This window comes from Ambystoma mexicanum, chromosome 1q, assembly GCF_040938575.1.
Source record: "Ambystoma mexicanum isolate Mex_15411 chromosome 1q, UKY_AmexF1_1, whole genome shotgun sequence".
Lineage (NCBI taxonomy): Eukaryota > Metazoa > Chordata > Amphibia > Caudata > Ambystomatidae > Ambystoma > Ambystoma mexicanum.
In genome coordinates, this window is record NC_090922.1 from 289,679,776 (window position 1) to 289,697,825 (window position 18,050).

The window sequence follows — 18,050 nt, forward strand, 5'->3', positions numbered from 1 at the left end:
AAAAGAACAGAAGAATCAAAATACATCAATGATTACAATGCAATCATTGTGTCATAATCTGTGCTGGGGCCTGATTATGGCCATGTGTGTATGATGAGTGGTGATGTCAATGACATTCTATGTGGAGTGTTGGTGTGGTGATGTCACTGACATTCTAGGTGGAGTGTGGATGGATGTTTGGAGTGCTGGGTTCTGCTGCTGTCAGTTGGACCTAATGTGCTGGGCTGGATGGATGCCCCAGTGCTTTCTCTACCTTATATCTACAGAGAATAAACCTGGATGTAAACTACTTACCTTCTGGTGTTCCTGTTCTATGAAGGAGGCCTAGTTTATCACACTTACGACGAGGATGTTTTCTGTGCTGCTGGGAAGGGGCAGCAGGCGAGAAGCGCTGCCTTCCAAGGAGACATCCATCTGGTTGTGAGAAGCTTCAGACAGGCGGTGCAGTGAAAGTCCAAGCTAGGGTCCTGGTCGAGGATCCTGAAGGTCCAGTGTCCAAGCGGCCAGAGGTGGCAGACATTTGTGCTCTGCAAGCCGGGCAAATGCAGGAGCAGTGGAGAACGAAGGCCCAGTGTTCAGGTGGCTAGAGGTTGCGGCCGTTTTTGCCCTGCTAGCCAGGCAAGTGCAGGAGAAGTGGAGGGGACCAAAAAGGGGTGCTAAGGTGCTGGAGTGTTGGAGGAGGCACAACAGAGAGGTCCAACAGTGGTGAAACCAGGCGAAGGGCCGGCTGTGGTCCGGGTGTGTCGGGTCCTTCTGCGAGGGGCGAGCTGCGCAGTGTGCACATCACAGGAGGAGCGGTCCTGCAGTGGAGACACCTGGTGAGGTGCCCCCTGTGGTCCTGGTGTGTCGGGTCCTTCTGCAAGGGGCGAGCTGTGCAGTGTGCACATTGCGGGAGGAGCGGTCCTGCGGTGGAGATACCTGGTGAGGTGCTGGCTGCGGTCCTGGTGTGTCGGGTCCTTCTGCGAGGGGCGAGCTGTGCAGGGTGGCGCAGCAGAAGTTGAACAGCGTTATGAAGGACGCCTGAGATGTCGAGCTGGTAGGAGATGTTACTCCTTTGGTGCCGTCTTTCAGTCTGTTGACGTCGGCTGGAGGAGGGCCAGCGTCGGTGAAAGGAGCAGGCTGTGAGCGTACATTCCAACAGGGAGAGCTGGAACGTGGTGCCGTCGTGGACGTTGGTGTTCATGGTTGTGAGTGTGCGTTCCAACATGGAGAGCTGGAATGTGACACTGCCATGGGTGTTGGAGTGGGTACCCGACTGGTGCTGCAGGAGCGTAGAGCAGTTGAGGGGCTGGATAAGAGGACTGCTGATGATGATACAAGTACTGCTGATGGGGAGCTAGCTGATGGGTTTGGCACGATACGGAAATTGTTCTTTGGTTGTGCGGATTGCTGCGAGGACGGGTTCAACAAGTTCATGGACGTCAACGGTTACTTCATGTGTGCACCGGAGTGGAGCTGTCATCTGGAGTTGTGTGTCCAGTGTTTTGGTGTCACTGAAAACCGAAGACAACTGGATCCTGATCTTTGGGGTCTGTACATGAGGATGAAGACGTTCAGGAAGGTGGAGGACTATTCAGGTTAGGTTGTGATTGAGGCCTGTAATTTTGGTGTTGTGTTTGCATTGTGGCCTCGGGGGGTAGTTGGGCCCTGGGTTAATGTTAGCTGTTTTGGGCCTATAACAAGGAATTTAGTTGCTGTTGTCTCCGTGTTGTGGCCTGCTGTTTAGGGTATTCCCTTGGGTTTCCTTGTGTACTGGTGGGTTAAGGGTCACATTTTGTGACAGTGTTTTCTGCATTGCAAGACTGGCTGCATGTCTTGGAGGTGCAGGGATGGCGTAGGGACCTGGGCGCCACATCATTTTAGTGCATCTTTTGGTTGGTGCAGGGGTTTTGGTGCCAGATCATTTTTCGTGCATATTTTGGCTGGTGCAGGGATTGTGATTTTGGTGCCATGTCATTATTTTTGTGCATCTTTTGGACATGTGGGTGTGGGGTTGGCGCAGGGGATTTTAGAGCCATATCATATGTTCTGGTTTTACATTTTGTTGCTTTGCATTTCATTTTATGTGTTGTCCTGTGATGTTATATGTGCGTTCGTAGGGGCATGTCCCCTGGTCATATTTATGGGGTGCTATCTGGTGCTTTTAAGGGGCAGTGAGGTGCTGTCTGGTCATTTATAAGGGGCAATGAGGTGCTGTCTTGTGGGCAGTGAGGTGCTGTCTAGTCATGTTAAGGGGCAGTGAGGTGCTGTCTGATGGTTTCAAGGGGAAGTGAGGTGCTGCTTGGGTATTTTAAGGGGCAGTGAGGTGCTGTCTGGTCATGTTAGGGGGCAGTGAGGTGATGTCTGGTTATTTTAAGGGGCAGTGAGGTGCTAGCTAAGGGGCAGTGAGGTGCTGTCTGATGGTATCAAGGGGCATTGAGGTGCTGCTTGGGTATTTTAAGGGGCAGTGAGGTGCTGTCTGGGGTTTTAAAGGGCAGTGAGGTGTTTTCTGGTCACTTGAAGGGCAGTGAGGTGCTGTCTGGTCATGTCAATGGGCAGTGAAGTATTGTCTGATGGATTTAAGGGGCAGTGAGGTGCTCACCATTAAGGGGCAATGAGGTGCTGTCTGTGGTTTTTGAGGGGCAGTGAGGTGCTGTCTGGGTAAGTTATGGGGTTAGTGCATTGATATGAGGTTGGCTGGTAGGATCAGAGTTTTGGTTTGGAGTTTTTGAGTTGGACACAGACATGGTGGCCACATGTCTGTGTGGGGATTAGAAGGCGAGTGGGTTAGTTTTGGTTGTGGTGTGCGGGGTCTCCTCCGGAGAAGGATTTGTGTGTTTCTTCCATTGTTGTTGTCCTACAGAGAATAAACCTACATGTAAACTACTTTCCTTCTGGTGTTCCTGTTCTATGAAGGAGGCCTAGTTTACCACACATTGCCCTCCTATGGAATGCAAACATAGATGCAGACAATTCCACTACAGTAGCACCTTATGTCACAGCCTACTTAACCAAAGCAGAGAAAACAGAGCTTCAGGACCTCTGGAATGACATATCATCTGACAAAACACTATCACAGAAATCGTAGAGCTTAGGCATAAAAATGCTCTCTCATAGAGATGGTGGCTGTTATGAAGCTGTAGACCATTTAACCTGTACTGCCTTGTATGGAAAATCTGACAATATAGTCTTGATCTTGCTAAATCTAGAAAAAGAGTTCTCAAATCAAATCAGGACATAGAAACAATAGCCAAAAATGATCCTAACAGCCAAGACATTTTGGAAAACAATGTACTAGACACATACTACCCAAACAGGAGTACCACTTTGGAAACCATGTGTCTCTACCACGTAGCCCAAAACTTCACATACAAAAATAATGTTAAACCAGATGAAAAGAAAGTTAGATACACAGTTGTAAATTGTGAAGGCAGCTTAGTGAAACTTACCAAACGCAGCTTAATTAATCATATCAAATTGTCATTAAAAACTCCTCAACATAAAGAACTGTATTACATGTCCCTGCTACAACATTTTAAACCATGGACCATGGAGAAAAGAGGAAGAGTTACTGGATACGTATGACTCCTATGAAGACTCTTTCAAAGCAAATGAAAGCACTATAACAGACGTAAACTTTACACAGTACCAAACAATGTTGCACAATGAACAGCAACACAAAGAAGAACTCCAGGCCCAGCTACAAGTGGACACTCCCGACAGTAGTCAACCTTCTGTAACAGGAAGCCAAGAACCACTTGGACACCCACTAATAGAAAATTAGGCACAATTAGCTATGATAGAAGTAGAAAACACCATGTGTCAGTATGAACAAGCTACAGAAGACTTCGCTGTACTGAAATCACAACTGAACAATGAGCAGGGTAGCATTTTCCAAGAAATAACAAAACAAATTGAACATGGTGTGGAACATGAAAAAAAACACTGTACCTGCCAAGACTACAAACCTATACTGCTGTACTTGAGTGGTGAAGCTGGTTCAGGCAAAACCTTCTTAATCAAAATCATCAGCAAGTTCCTTCAACAAATGTCAAACAACAAACTGTCAGCTGTAGTGACTGCCCCACAGGATTAGCTGCCTACAACATAGGTGGTGTCACTTTACTACTCCTTCCAGTAGAAGGGCAACACAAATTAGACTATTACAAACTTTCTACAGGAGCTGCAATGGAACTACGCTGAGTTTTCAAACAAATGAAAATGCTGCTAATAGATGAGGTGAGCATGGTCTCCAACCTAATGTTGGCTTTGATTCACCTCAGATTACAAGAGGTCCTCAAAACAGACTACGAAGAGCTCTTTGGAGGAAAACACATTATTGTTTTCGGAGATCTTCTTCAATTGACACCAGTGAAAGGTGAGCCTATTTTTAAAACCTTTGGGCACAAACTGTGCCGTAAAACTCTTGGTATCATAGGAAATGTCAATCGTTGGCAACATTTCCAATACAGCGAATTAACAGAAAACATATGCCAGTCTGCAGACCTCACATACGCCAACATTTTAAAAAGTATTATAGTTGGTGTACTATCTCAAGAAGCACAATCAATATTAAAAAACAGGCACATCCATGCACTCTATGGCCATTAGCACATAGCAATGGCAATTGTATGTCCTTGATGCCAACTCTTGCAAGCTGTTCAAAATTCAATGAAACAATGTTGAAAAAAGAAATGCAACCAATAATTGAAAATTGCTCCACAGATAAACTGGACGTACATGGTATGACACTACCCATGTGTCAATAAGACACAACACGACTAAATACCTTAGAAAACTCTATCTCCAACACAGCTGGTTTGGAGAAAATATTTAAATTATCTTTAAACTGTAGAGTAATGCTTAAACATAACCTTGACATGGAGCAAGGACTAGTTAATGGAGCACTTGGTACAGTTGTTGGTTTTCAAACATACCCATGTGACAAAAACAATCAATTTGTCAATATTCTCTTTGACAAACTATCAGAAGTTAAAAGGATAGGACGCTCAACAGCCCGCTTCCTTCTTTTCAAAGACATGCATGTACGCAGAGAACAATTTTCACTAACTCTAGCATATGTGTTAGGGAGAATTCTCTTATAAGGCTAATGTCCCAAACCCAATGAGTCCCCTAGCAGCTTTGCTGGATTTTTGGTGTTTGTTTTTTTCTCCTGCTAAGAGTGAGACTCTTTTCCGCCCACTCATAGGCATGATTTGAGTGTCTTTGACTCTGTGTGTGCTTATGGGCTAAGGGGTTTTTCTTTCTACTCCATAGGATATCATCCATTTGTTTATGTGTGTGTTACACAGCACCCTCAGTGCAGTAACACAGGAGTGTCATAGTGACCCCCAAACATAGACTCCATACCCTGGGACTGACTACTGTTTCCCAGGGCTTTTGAAGTCACCATTGACTTTACTAGTCCTAAATTGTGAACAGAACCAGTACAAATCATCATATTGTGGAAATACTGGAAGGGGTTAATTATATTGCCCCTGGGTCCGTTTTCAAGAGGGCACAGTCCAGTCCCCCCTTGTCGAGTTTCTGGCTGGTGGCAGTGGTTACCACGCAAAATATTCCACCGGAATATTCTCTATGGGATTTTCCCATGGATTTTAAACGCACCACTTTTTGGTGCAATGTTAAAGATACCGCTGGTTTATTTATTTAATATTAAATTCACGGATGGGTCTTTTTGCCAGAACTCTTTTCTAAAATGGCGTTTGTGTCCGTCTCTGTAACTCTGACCAAGGTCGAGTCCTTTGTTCCACTTTTTGGCGGCCTTCTCCACAGAAGCGCTCCAAATGGTGCCACTCTGTCTGGGTTCCACAGGAGGGGTGGAGGGGGGAATTGGCACCCTGGACTACGTTGCCTTGGCAACCCAAGTCGCACTCTACTCTGATTGGCCCAGTCGTGAGACGCCCCGGCTCACCACTTAGCATGTGTGATTGACAGCTAAGCTGATGAATGGGGGTTTTTCTGCATAAAAGCAGGGCCTTTGGGACTGGACCTTGAGAAGTCGCCACAGGACCTAAGAATCCCAAGAGGGAAGAAGCTGAGCCATCTGCAATGACGACACCACCGATGAAGCCCTGCTGCAATTACCTCACCACTTTCCCGACTACAAGAGAAGATCTTCTGCTGGACGAGTCTTCTTCCCCTGAGCTGGTGGGACCAACCAGTTCGCCCTTTCGCCTTCCAAAGACATCACTTGGTCGAATCGCCCATGCCAAGCACCCCGGCGGCCGGATAGCCAAACTTCACCACTTTGACCGTGAATAAAAGGGCCGCTCCTTTTATTGACAAACTCCGCGGCTGGTTTCGTATCTGTGCAGTGCAACGACTCCATGTTTCCTCCTCGACGAGATCCTCTCTTCCCATGGTCGAAACAACAAACTGCAACCACTGTCAGGAACAACTGCCACCGCTGGAGCTTCCTCTCTGTTTAAGGTACTGTGTCCTGCCTGGCCTCCCTTTCTTCAGTTTGCCCAAGGTGACCCTTAAATCCTTGGCTTGCCAACTGGGTTGGCCCCAGACCTCCTAACTTTACCTTCTTGAATCGCCCCAACCTCTTTTGAACATTCTTCAAAGACTTTTAGTGCATTTTTAAATCGTGTGATCCTGGGCACATTTCGCTTTGCTCCCTTTTAAGGGGGCCTGGCCTATGAACTTTGGCTCTACAGTCTATACTGCCTTTATTCCCTTGCTGAGAACTTCTAAAAGTGTTGGGACCTGTTTTATTTGTATGCTCTGCCTTTTTTCTCTCCCTTTAACTGAACTATTGGAGTGCCATCAGGTTATGCGCTCACATCTGTTTAACAAATCGTGGTCTTCTAATTCTGACTTGTATAATAGTTATTAATGGAGGTGTGCATACTTTACCTGACTGTGTTTTTAACTTGCTTTTGATTTGGAGGGCTAGTATACTGCCTAAAGTGTGTTTTAAATTAATAATTATATACTTTTTATACAAAGCTCTGGTCAGTGTTTGTTGTTTTTTAGCCCTATTGTGTATACTCTATATACTGCTCTACTCTTCTTGAGAGAAGTCTGACTGCTCAGCCACAGCTGCCAGGTAAATCTGGGTGGTGCAGACTGCTACCAATGGGGTTTACTGCTTACTCCTGTAGTCTTAATCTTTTTGCAGTGTTCCCCAAAGGAACTGCACAGGATTCTGCCTAACAATACACAGTTACCATTCACAAATCAAAAGGTCTTACCCTAGATAAAGCATTAATAGATATTAGTAGCACAGCCTTTAAAGAAGGCATGAGCTATGTAGCACTATCATGCTTACGTACACTTGACAGGTTATTGGTAATCAACTTTGATGCAAGTAAGGTGAATGCAGATATTCCTTGCATTCTAGAATACAATAGTCTGTGTTCACTCCACACCCCCCATCTAAAAACCTATCCTGTTCCACAAAAAACAAAACATTGTAAAAGAAAACTACTTCAAACTGAAACGATACAGGATATCACTGCAATTCTTCCAAAGAAAAAAAAAAACTAATACTTCACCAAGTACCACAACCAAAGAAGAATCTACTGGTCAAAGTAACTCAACTACTTCTTCAAAGAAGCAACACATACTCCGAACGAATGACTTCGAGACAGAACTGTCAGGTCCATTCAAATGTTCAAATATAACTGCTGTAAATTGCTACGCAAATGTAGCAATCAATATTCTATTCCAATTGCCACCAATTATTGAGAACATATACTTACACAGTACAGACCAATTGTGTTGCAACCAACAATCATGACAACACTTCCTTTGTTCATGGAATAAGACAAGAATTGGACTACTGTGCTGGATTTGTCAAATGCACTATAAACTCACAAGAAGAACCACAAGAATTTCTAATGTACTTACTACAAGTACTGGAAAACAAAAACATACCCATAAATGAAATCTTCCAGATTTCATACATGTGGAAACATACATGCACTCTCTGCAACCATGTGGCACAGGAATAAGTCCCTAATGAACGCTTCATGTATGTATCCATGCCTAACTGTGAATCCATTCCATTTCAGCAACTTGTACAACATGCAAACCATGACATATTATGTACTACCTGCAATTCAGATAATCGCTCCACCTTACAAATACAGACACATAGTAAATATGTAATAGTAATGCTTTTACGTTACAATGCAGATGGTACCAAAAACAACTGTAAACTGACTGGATTCACACATGGTCAATAATCACTTGGTAAGAAAATCTTCACAACAATAGGTATAATCTACCATGCAGGAGCCACAACCAATGCAGGTCACTACACTGCATATATAAAAAAGAATTGTGGATGGTTCGGATGTAATGATAGTACCATTACTCTAAAGCAGAGATTGCCAGCAAATCTTGTAAACGCTTAGTTAATATTCTTAAAACTAAAATGTAATACGTAATCTGGGTATGAACATAAGCAAAATTCAACTTCAGAACTGTGTATGCCAAAATGCATCTAACTGCCCCAAAAAATCTGTAACAACCCAACAGATAGATGAGTAGCATAAAAGTAGAAATAAACAATTAAAATACGCCAACAGGTATCTAATTGCCCCAAAAATCTGCAACAAGCCAACAGATAGAAGATTAGCAAGAAACAAGAAATGAAAAGTAAAACAATGAAAAAAAGATATTGTACCACAACATAGAAGGTTCATTTTTTAATCCAGCACCGATTATTTTCCCACAGGCCCAATGATTTAGAAAACAAACACAGAAACTTAGCAAATTGCGTAGTACACTGCTTTGACCAATAGTACTTGTAAAGTACTAAATATGAGGATCAAAAACATACAGAAATGTCTATTATGCAATGCAATAACTCACTATGAACCACCTACTCTAACATATGATCTTTTCTTTTATCACAGAGATCAAAAAAGTATGTCTGATCCAATTACCCATGTCATGAAAAAACTGACTACAACCACAAAAAACTCAGCCAGTAAGTATAAAATAAATACACTCACAAACGCTGCATTCCTTGTTACACACTCTACAAACATAACTGCATAGCCTAGCCAAAACTTCACATACAAACTTTACACATGAAACAGTACACAAACTTTTGGGTTGTGGATATTTGATGGGTGCTTGATTCCGTAGGCCATGCACCCTAGACTCTAGGTCCTGGCCACAACCACCGCAGCATAATGCACCTATACTATCAAACATTTTGACTGTGGTATGTGGGCTGCTTATAGGGGATATTAATTACAATAAATGCTCTACTAACATCCCAAAACTAACATCATAACTAAAGTAAAGTAGCTAGTTGTGCATTTATTATGTCCGTGTGCAGCTGCATAAGACCGCGGATAGCCGTAAACTCATCAGGGGCACCTGCCACCTAAACAAATACAGTATTTGACCCATCTCTTACTCCCCAGCCCTGCCCAGCACACCAACACACTTCCCAAAATTGCATTTTGCCTCTGTTCACCGCAGCGCTGTCGGTGGATCCAAGATGGCGGGCGCATCGAAACAATGTGTCGCACCTCACTCCTCCCTCCAGCCAATCGGCAGACATGTTGTGTGTCCACGGACATGACGCAAGCCGATTATCCAATCAGTGTCCTGTCCGCGGAGCAAACAGGGAAGTGTGTCCGCAGAGCGGACATAGATATCACTAATTATTTTGCCTTACGTTTTTGCCTAACTACTGGACGGATTTACACCAAATTATTAAAAGCACGCTTCCAGGACTAAGCCACTGCTCCTACCACAAATTTGGTGGAAATCCGTCCAGCGGTTTGAGCTTAGGCATGTGCAAAGTTTTTGCCATTATGTCTTTAGGAAAAAAGAAATTATGGGACCCCCCCTATAACTTTGCCACCCTTGGACCAAACCGCACCAAACTTTGTATAAAAAAAAAATTCAGAGTGGGCAATATACTTTTTTTTGCAAAGTTTGGTGAGGATTCGTCCAGGGGGAGCGAAGTTATAAGCCCCCCAAAAAGTTGTCTTCCTATGGGATTAGCAATTTAAGCATAACTACACAGCCACTCCCGTGGGCTGTGTAATATCAGTGAAAAAACATTGTTAAAAGAGCATTATGGTTAAGTTGTACTAACATAAATTCAGTTAAAAAACGCTGTGAAAGGCACATTATGGTTACAAGTAAAACCGAAAACCCCCAGCAATTCACCACTTATGGTAAGATAAGCAACATAACTTGCACTACCTCCGTTCTCTGCTAAGACTAACACCCAGGACATCAAAGATGACATCACAAATGTTATTGATGACATCACTGATGACATCACATATCTGGGCCACTTGTTTTTGTTTTTACTGACAATGAGAATTTTCAAAATGTAAAAGGTGTTATATATCTGCACATTAACCTTTTTATATGTTCTTAAATCACTTTGCTTACAGTTTAATCTGAGCTCATAGTACACAATCATGGGGCAATAAGCAGGCCACAAACATACAATGAATGTGTGTACATGATGATTAACTCTAAGGTTGTTGTCATTTTTTGGTGCAGTTGTTTCTTTCTTCCTTACTTTAGTTTCCCTGTATGTGCCTCTAATGTGTATGCATTGTGTGTGTTCATGTGTCTTGTTAGTACTAGCACAGTTGTATAGTAAGTCTTCAATTGTTAACTAGTTATTTAACATTACTCAAATCTCTGATGAGGTAGCATTCCTTATGTTACTGTCCAAAATTACAAGATTATAACTATTTCCTATGTTTAGATACCATTAGGTTCCTGTATTGGCAACAACACTCGAATATAATGTTCTTTAATATATTAAGTACCTCATCATAGGTCTCCCGATCACCCTTGACATCTTGTTAGCAACATTTTAAACACAGCCCCTTTTAGGGACTTTTCATTTAAATCTATATTATATGCGCTGTCATCAATTACATTTGTGATGTCATCTTTGACATCTTTAGTGTTAACCTTAGCAGCACACGGTGGTGACGCGGGTTCTGTTTGCTTAGTTTAGCGTAACTGGTTTTTCGGTTTTACTTGTAACCATAACATCGGTTTAACATTTTTCACTGAATTTCATAAGTTTCTTTTAGTGCAACTTAACCATAACGTTCCCTTTAACAAAGTTGTTTCTGTAAATTTCATGGGTTTTTACCAGTGCAAGCTAATTTCCTGCAACTTACTAATATCACACTGTGCCCAATTTTGTAACATGTTTTCCAATTTAAAAACATTCCCCTTAAAACTCTGCCATTTCCTACCTTCTAGCATCATTTCTGACACTTCTATACACTATTTTCAACTTTTTCCACAGTTTTTTGCATCCGTTGATGTTTGCGAACGTCTGACGTCATCACAGACCTTCCAGAGAGTTTAACGTGACCGTGCACTCATGCGTGGCATGATGACGTGTCTGCGAACGTGTCTGCAATTTTTCGATGGGGTCAGTGCTTCGTGGACGGTTCGGAACTGCACTTTCTAACGATCTAGGAACTTTCAAGCTCAAAATGTACCCTTGCACAGCTCCTACACCTATTCTTACTCATTATCCATTAACAATCTAGTACACAGCACATACTTGGAGGAAGATTACCAAAACTGCTATTTATCTATAAAATGGCATCAGCTATTGCCATCCCGCCTCCCCAAGAGCCACCACCAACAGCCACAGCAAAAAAAGCACAGTACTTCCAGAGACAATGAAAAAGACCATGAAGATGAGGTGGTATAAGGGCCCACCTCTAGCACGAAGAGAGAATCATGGGTGTGGCAGTTCTTTACCACTGTTGGGAATGCACCAAAGGTTAAAGCTACCAAAGTGAAATGCATTGAGAGCAACGTTGTATTTAGTCGCAGACTACCTGGACAGTAATCCTACGGGACCACCTTCATGTGCCACCACACCCAATCCAACCACTGCAATGCACCCAGAAAGGCTGTTCCTTTCTTAGCAAGTAGTAGGATGTCTTCCTCCACCTCATTTTCTTAATCGGTACTACAACAACACAGCCTACTTCTGTGGGACACGCAATCCCATCAGCTTCTGTGCAAGCAATAAAAGAGGTTGTTGGTCCATATCTTTCGAAGACAACAGTACTCTGTATATACTGCAACACACCACCCTGCTGGGGCGAGCAATTTTGAAGTGCTTTGGAAAGTGTAATCAAAGAGCACGGGAAACACTGCCCCTTACCTTAGATGTAACACACCCGCAACATCTTCCTCTGTCCACCTGCCACCCCACATTTGTGGTTAGTGCCTCTTCTTTCATTTTCCTCCCCACCTTACTTTCTAATCTCCCGTGCAAAAATAAAATGAATAATCAAAAAAACAACAAAATATGCTTCATTTAGAAACCACCTTTCACAGTTTAAAAATAACACAAAAAGAAATCTTACACACTCAATCTACTGTACATTTCTCAATAAAGTAGATATACTCAATAAGATTCTATCATCCTAATTTCAAAAGCCCTTGTGGCATTGATTATGTTAGCCCGCCCATAATGCTTACATCACTATACGTTCAAAATAAGCTCCACCTATTTCAATGACATCAGACGGCAGCGTGGTCAAACGTACCCTGTCATCACCAACGTCCTAAGGTTATCTAACGCAAAACAAGGAACTTAAGCACAGTCATCCACAGCAAATGCAAAGGCTTTCTTTCTTTTTACAAAAATTATAGAAACATTTTATTTTGAAGGAAACAACAGTACGCGGGACAGTAACAAGTATTTTTCAATTTCACACGAAGAAAACATTCAATTAAGTTCATGAAAATTTGGTTCATCTTTTCAAATACAGTTCCTAGCCACCGAAATTTGTTTCGTAGTCATTGTCAGTAAAAGTCTGTCAAAAGTCATTTTCTAATGGCAAATGCGATCAATTCATTTTAAGTCTTTGCGTTCTATAGCAAAAATGACCAGCGAATAATGTATGCACACGGTGCTCCATTACAGAGGAGAAATTAGAGCTTTAAAATTGAAATAAAAGCAACACTTTTACATTCACACGTTTCTAGAACCTATACGCTTCCATGTTGCTCTTTGTTACTGCAACCGCGAAAGGGCAGATTGTTGTCTGGCGGTCGTCCCAGATGACTGTTATTACATGTCCCAAAAAGGAGGGGGTTAGGTAAAGGCTCTATGTGTGCACTCTACACGTCCCGAAGTAGTTGCTAGGAGTTGAGCTGCGCTGCAAAAGTCAAAGGCCAGGCATACCTACACATACCCAGGAAAAATGATGAATCTTTATAGGTAATGACCCGCAAATCGCGCTCTTCCTTAAATTAGTAAAACATTTTTTACAATTAGTGAGATGAGTATATACATATATGTAGACAATCAGAATCAGTCAGCACCAGATGTTTATTGTCATGCAGTGTCAGCCGACACATGTTTCAACAAAAAAGTTGCTCTCAAGGCTGAGAAAGTAGATAAAGAGATTGTTACAGTCCAATGTAATCAAGTAAATTCACATTGAATAAGCATAACATCACACATTAGTTCAACAGAGTATAAAATAATTCAAAGAATGAACGTAAGGGGTTCACATACCCAATTCGTGAAGACACGTACCAGCGTTGCAGAGAAGGAACAGGAGAGGACAGAAGGACAGTTCATTACATTTTCATTGGTATAAATTAGTTAGTGACATAAATTGGTATTGCTGTCAGCATGTATGTCAGGCATTGCACATGCGCGCACAGCACCTCAGAGTGACACCAAAATAATGTACCCCAAAATATCGTGTCTGTATCAACCATACACAGATTCAAAAGAATGTAGGTGAGACATAATCTATCTTGTAATCATTTTTGAACTTGGCACTGAGCACGTTAAGGTGACCAGGTACTCTTTCACTGTAATTGCACCCCATATATCGAGGGCACTCAGCTAGTACTGCTGCCTTAGATCTTTAATAGCTACTATAAAATGTTATTTTTTTACTTATAATTAACTCAACACACCTAATTTTGGGGTACATTATTTTGGTGTCACTCTGAGGTGCTGTCCGTGAATTTGAAATGCCTGACAAACATGCTGAAACCAATACCAATATATGTCACTAACTAATTTATACCAATGAAAATGTAATGAACTGTCCTTCTGTCCTCTCCTGTTCCTTCTCTGCAACGGAGGAACGCCTCTTCACAAACTGGGTATGTGAACCCCTTACGTTCATTCTTTGAATTATTTGATACTCTGTTGAAATAATGTGTGATGTTATGCTTATTCAATGTGAATTTACTTAATTACATTGGATTGTAACAATCTCTTTATCTGCTTTGTCAGCCTTGAGAACAACTTTTTTGTCGAAACACGTGTCAGCTGACACTGCGTGACAATAAACATCTGGTGCTGACTGATCCTGATTGTCTACATATATGTATATACTCATCTCACTAATTGTAAAAAAAACATTTTACTAATTTAAGGAAGAGTGTGATTTGCGGGTCATTACCTATAAAGAGTTATTACATATCCGTTGTTAATAATTATTGGCCAAAAACTGTTGAAAAAGCTGTAGGCCACTGTGCTGTACCCATGAAATACACAAATCAGGATCATATAACTGTATAAGTGAAAAACTTATTTCAGTAACCACTCTACAATTACATATACACAGTAATATTCTTATTTTGCCTACACATTTCAGTGACAATTCACACGAACAATGCCTATTCTTTGCCTCAAATTGAACATTCATCTGTCAGCACTTTATCATATGGCACACAGTATACTTTTAATCCACACTTCAATAAATATTATTTAAAATCTTGCTTACTTTGCATTTTTTAAATCCATTCTTCCAATGTACCGAAGTATCAACCGCTTTAAAGCAGTTTTCCGAAAATAGAAACTTTACTCCAACATCGGCATTTAATATAGTCAATCTTATGATTTCTTTGTGGATTTTTGACACATTTACTCCTTCAGATTCTTAGTGTGCTGTATTCAAGGACACATAACAATGAGACCCTTCATGTATCGTTCACAGCGTGCCCGAGCCCGTTGCATTTTATAAAAACGCATGCCACAAAAAATGAACAATATTACTGGCAGTCAGTGAACTGAAAAACAATTAAATATTTGAAGTAAACCACATAGCACAACATTTACTTCCATTTTACTGCTATCGACTCATCTGTTTCCAATACATTTATGTTTTCTTTAAAGAAACAACCTCAGGTGCGGGCAACACAAGCACACACTTCCCTATGCATCAATAATAATATGTTCCCTGCTTTCTGCTATCGGAAGTGATTCCCCAGCAGAGATTTGCAGTGACAACATCTAAGGTATTTTGAATAAAACATATCCAATAACAACTCGCTTCTTGCAGTTCCTTGCTACAAAAGTACTAGAGCAGGAGGTAGTAGCTTCCAAGTTTTGGCCCTAAACACTGGAACTTCCTCCCACTAAACATCACAAATGAGGGATCGTTCCCTGGATTCAAAACATCTTTAAAAACCTGGTTATTTAACCAATTTTAGCAAATGTTTATAAAAGCCTACTTCAATCAGCCGCCATACGCCTTGTCAGTTTCTCTAGGACCAGAAAGACGCACACCTATTGGAGTCCTGAGCTGGATATTGTAAATAATTATGATTCCTGTATTATTTCATCCTATGTATTTTAATAGTCTATGCCATAATGTCTATTTTGTAATGCTGTCTATCTAGAAGTACATAAGTGAATATTTCCAAAACAGATGTCTGTAACTACGCCGTGATACCTCAGGGTCTTGGCGTGTAACAAATGTAATAAATAAAATAAATCAAATAAAAACTAGTTTCTCAAAAGCATCTGCAGATAGTGTGTTCCCACGCCTCAGACAGTCTTGTGCATAATGCAAGGGTCTTAACTTTCATCCTTAAACCAACCACAAAAGCCTCACACTTTGTCCGCCATAATTACTGGAACCTGAATAAATAATAGTAATGTAAATGCAAACACACTGATCACCTAAGAGTGTACACATGAACAGTGGAGTGCAGGCTTACTAGCTTCTGTATTGATGTATTCCTGCAATCATATCTATTTCTGGATTCATATACACGCCCCTCATTGCCCTCCACAGTAAGAGGTAAATGTGCAAAGGCCACAGGCACATGTTCATATTGCACATTGTCAATAAAAATGTGTTTGCCCATTATTTGAATGTTGACTAACACTGTGGCACATAAAAGTTTGGTGTATTGCAATCTGCAGACACTTATCATTGTACCTACTTTCCCGCATGTCAAATTACATCCAGTTCAATTCCATCATTCCTTCATGTTAGAAACACTTTGTAACCCCACTACATTACCTACAACTACTATAAACATGTTACTACTGTGGTGGTTGTACCCAGTGAACATATTCTGGGCCCCCAGAATCTGGCCAGTGACGTCCGATGACACCGAAATAGACCGGCGGCATTTCCGAACCCTTTTTCAACCTATAAAAACAGCTTCACATTGCCTTCATTCCACTTCACTACCATTTGTGCACCCTCTTCCAGCCATCAACGGACTCCAAATGTCTTTTCCCAGTGGCCCGTCCACACCGCCGTCCGTGATCAGCTATGGCACCTGCCGGCCTTTTTCAACCTACGAAAAAAGCCTCATATGATCTTTTTTCCACTCACCCACCCTTCTCAGCCCCTCTTCCCACCATCAAATGACCCAAAATGTGTTTTCCACACTTTTTCTCCAATGCACTGTCTGCGGCCAGCTATGTCTGTCTGCGAATCCAACATGATGGATGCTTCCAATAATATGATGCACCTATGTCCGCGGTCCTCACACCGCCCTGAGGACCAAACGAAGTCCCGTCCGCGGACCGAACAGGGAAGCGAGTCTGTGGACCAAACCAAGATATCATTAATGTTTTTTGCCCTACTTTTTGGTCATTTGAAATAAAATTACTAGACAGATTTACACCAAGTTCACAAAAGCACGCTTTCGGGAGCAAGCTACCGCTCCTTCCACAGATTTGGTAAAAATCCATCCAACGGTTTGGGCTGGAGGCGTGAGCACATTTCCGTGGTAGCGGACATTGTGGTAAAAACATATTAAAAAACACAACATTGCACTTGTCAAACTGATCAAACAATCTCTGGGGAGATGATCGGTGATGGAGATCCCTGAAGTCTGTGAACAGTCCGGATGTTCCATTACTGTCCTGTGATGTTCACGAAAACTTCAGATGTTCGTGGACATCTATGCCTATTTCTGCATTATAGGGTTGGTGAAAAACAGTTTTTGGATGGCTTATAACTTTGGCACCAATCAATGAAACTGCATGAATTTGGAATTTTATTCTGGACTTGATTCTGAATGGTTTTGCAAAGTTGGGTGGGATTCTGGCAAGAGGGGGCTGAATTAGATGGGGGGTCCCAAAATATTGTAAATGCTTATAAATGTGGTGCCATTTCACAAATCTACACAAAGGTGCGCACATTTTTTTTAGATCTAGATATACATGTTTTTGTGTTTAGTGGGATTTTGTCAAGTGAGGGCTACATTAAAGGAGGGTCTCAACATGTTTAAATGGTTTATAACTTTGTTGCCATTTTATGAATGTGGACAAAAATTTCCAGAAAAATTATAGACCCAACCTTGAATGTTCGTGTAAAGTCTGAATCAATTTTGTCAAGTGGGGGCTAAGTTATATGACTATTGTATGTACATACATTTTGACACTTTTGAAAAAATAAAACAAGGGCGGATTTCCAGCAAAATCATGTAAGGAGCGTTGGCAAGGACCTTAAAGCATGGTTTTGCAAATGTGCCCGTGTTGTATTTTTTTTACAAGTGTCATAATGTAGATACAAAATAATAGTGATATACCTTTGGTGATCTTGGTATAGCCTGTGGCCATGGGCAGTGGCCAGATTGTCGGGTCATGGCATAAGGTCATGACCCAGACAATCTGGCTACTGGCCATGACCACGAGGGACAACAAATGGCGGTAAAGTGGCCATGTCCACCTGGCACCGGCTTTGTGGTACAGTTATTTCGAAAGTGGGATAGGTTTGAAAGGGAAATAAAATAGTTCCCGTGGCAATATGGTGATAGGGTTCTCTCTTCGCCTTCTGCAGGCTGCCATG

General features: G+C 41.8%; 1 pseudogene; it reads left to right on the forward strand.

Moving 5' to 3' along the window:
- The first annotated feature begins 1,231 nt into the window (after positions 1-1,231).
- Positions 1,232-18,050, forward strand: part of LOC138555350 (large ribosomal subunit protein mL44 pseudogene) — a 59,918-nt pseudogene continuing 43,099 nt past the window's right edge.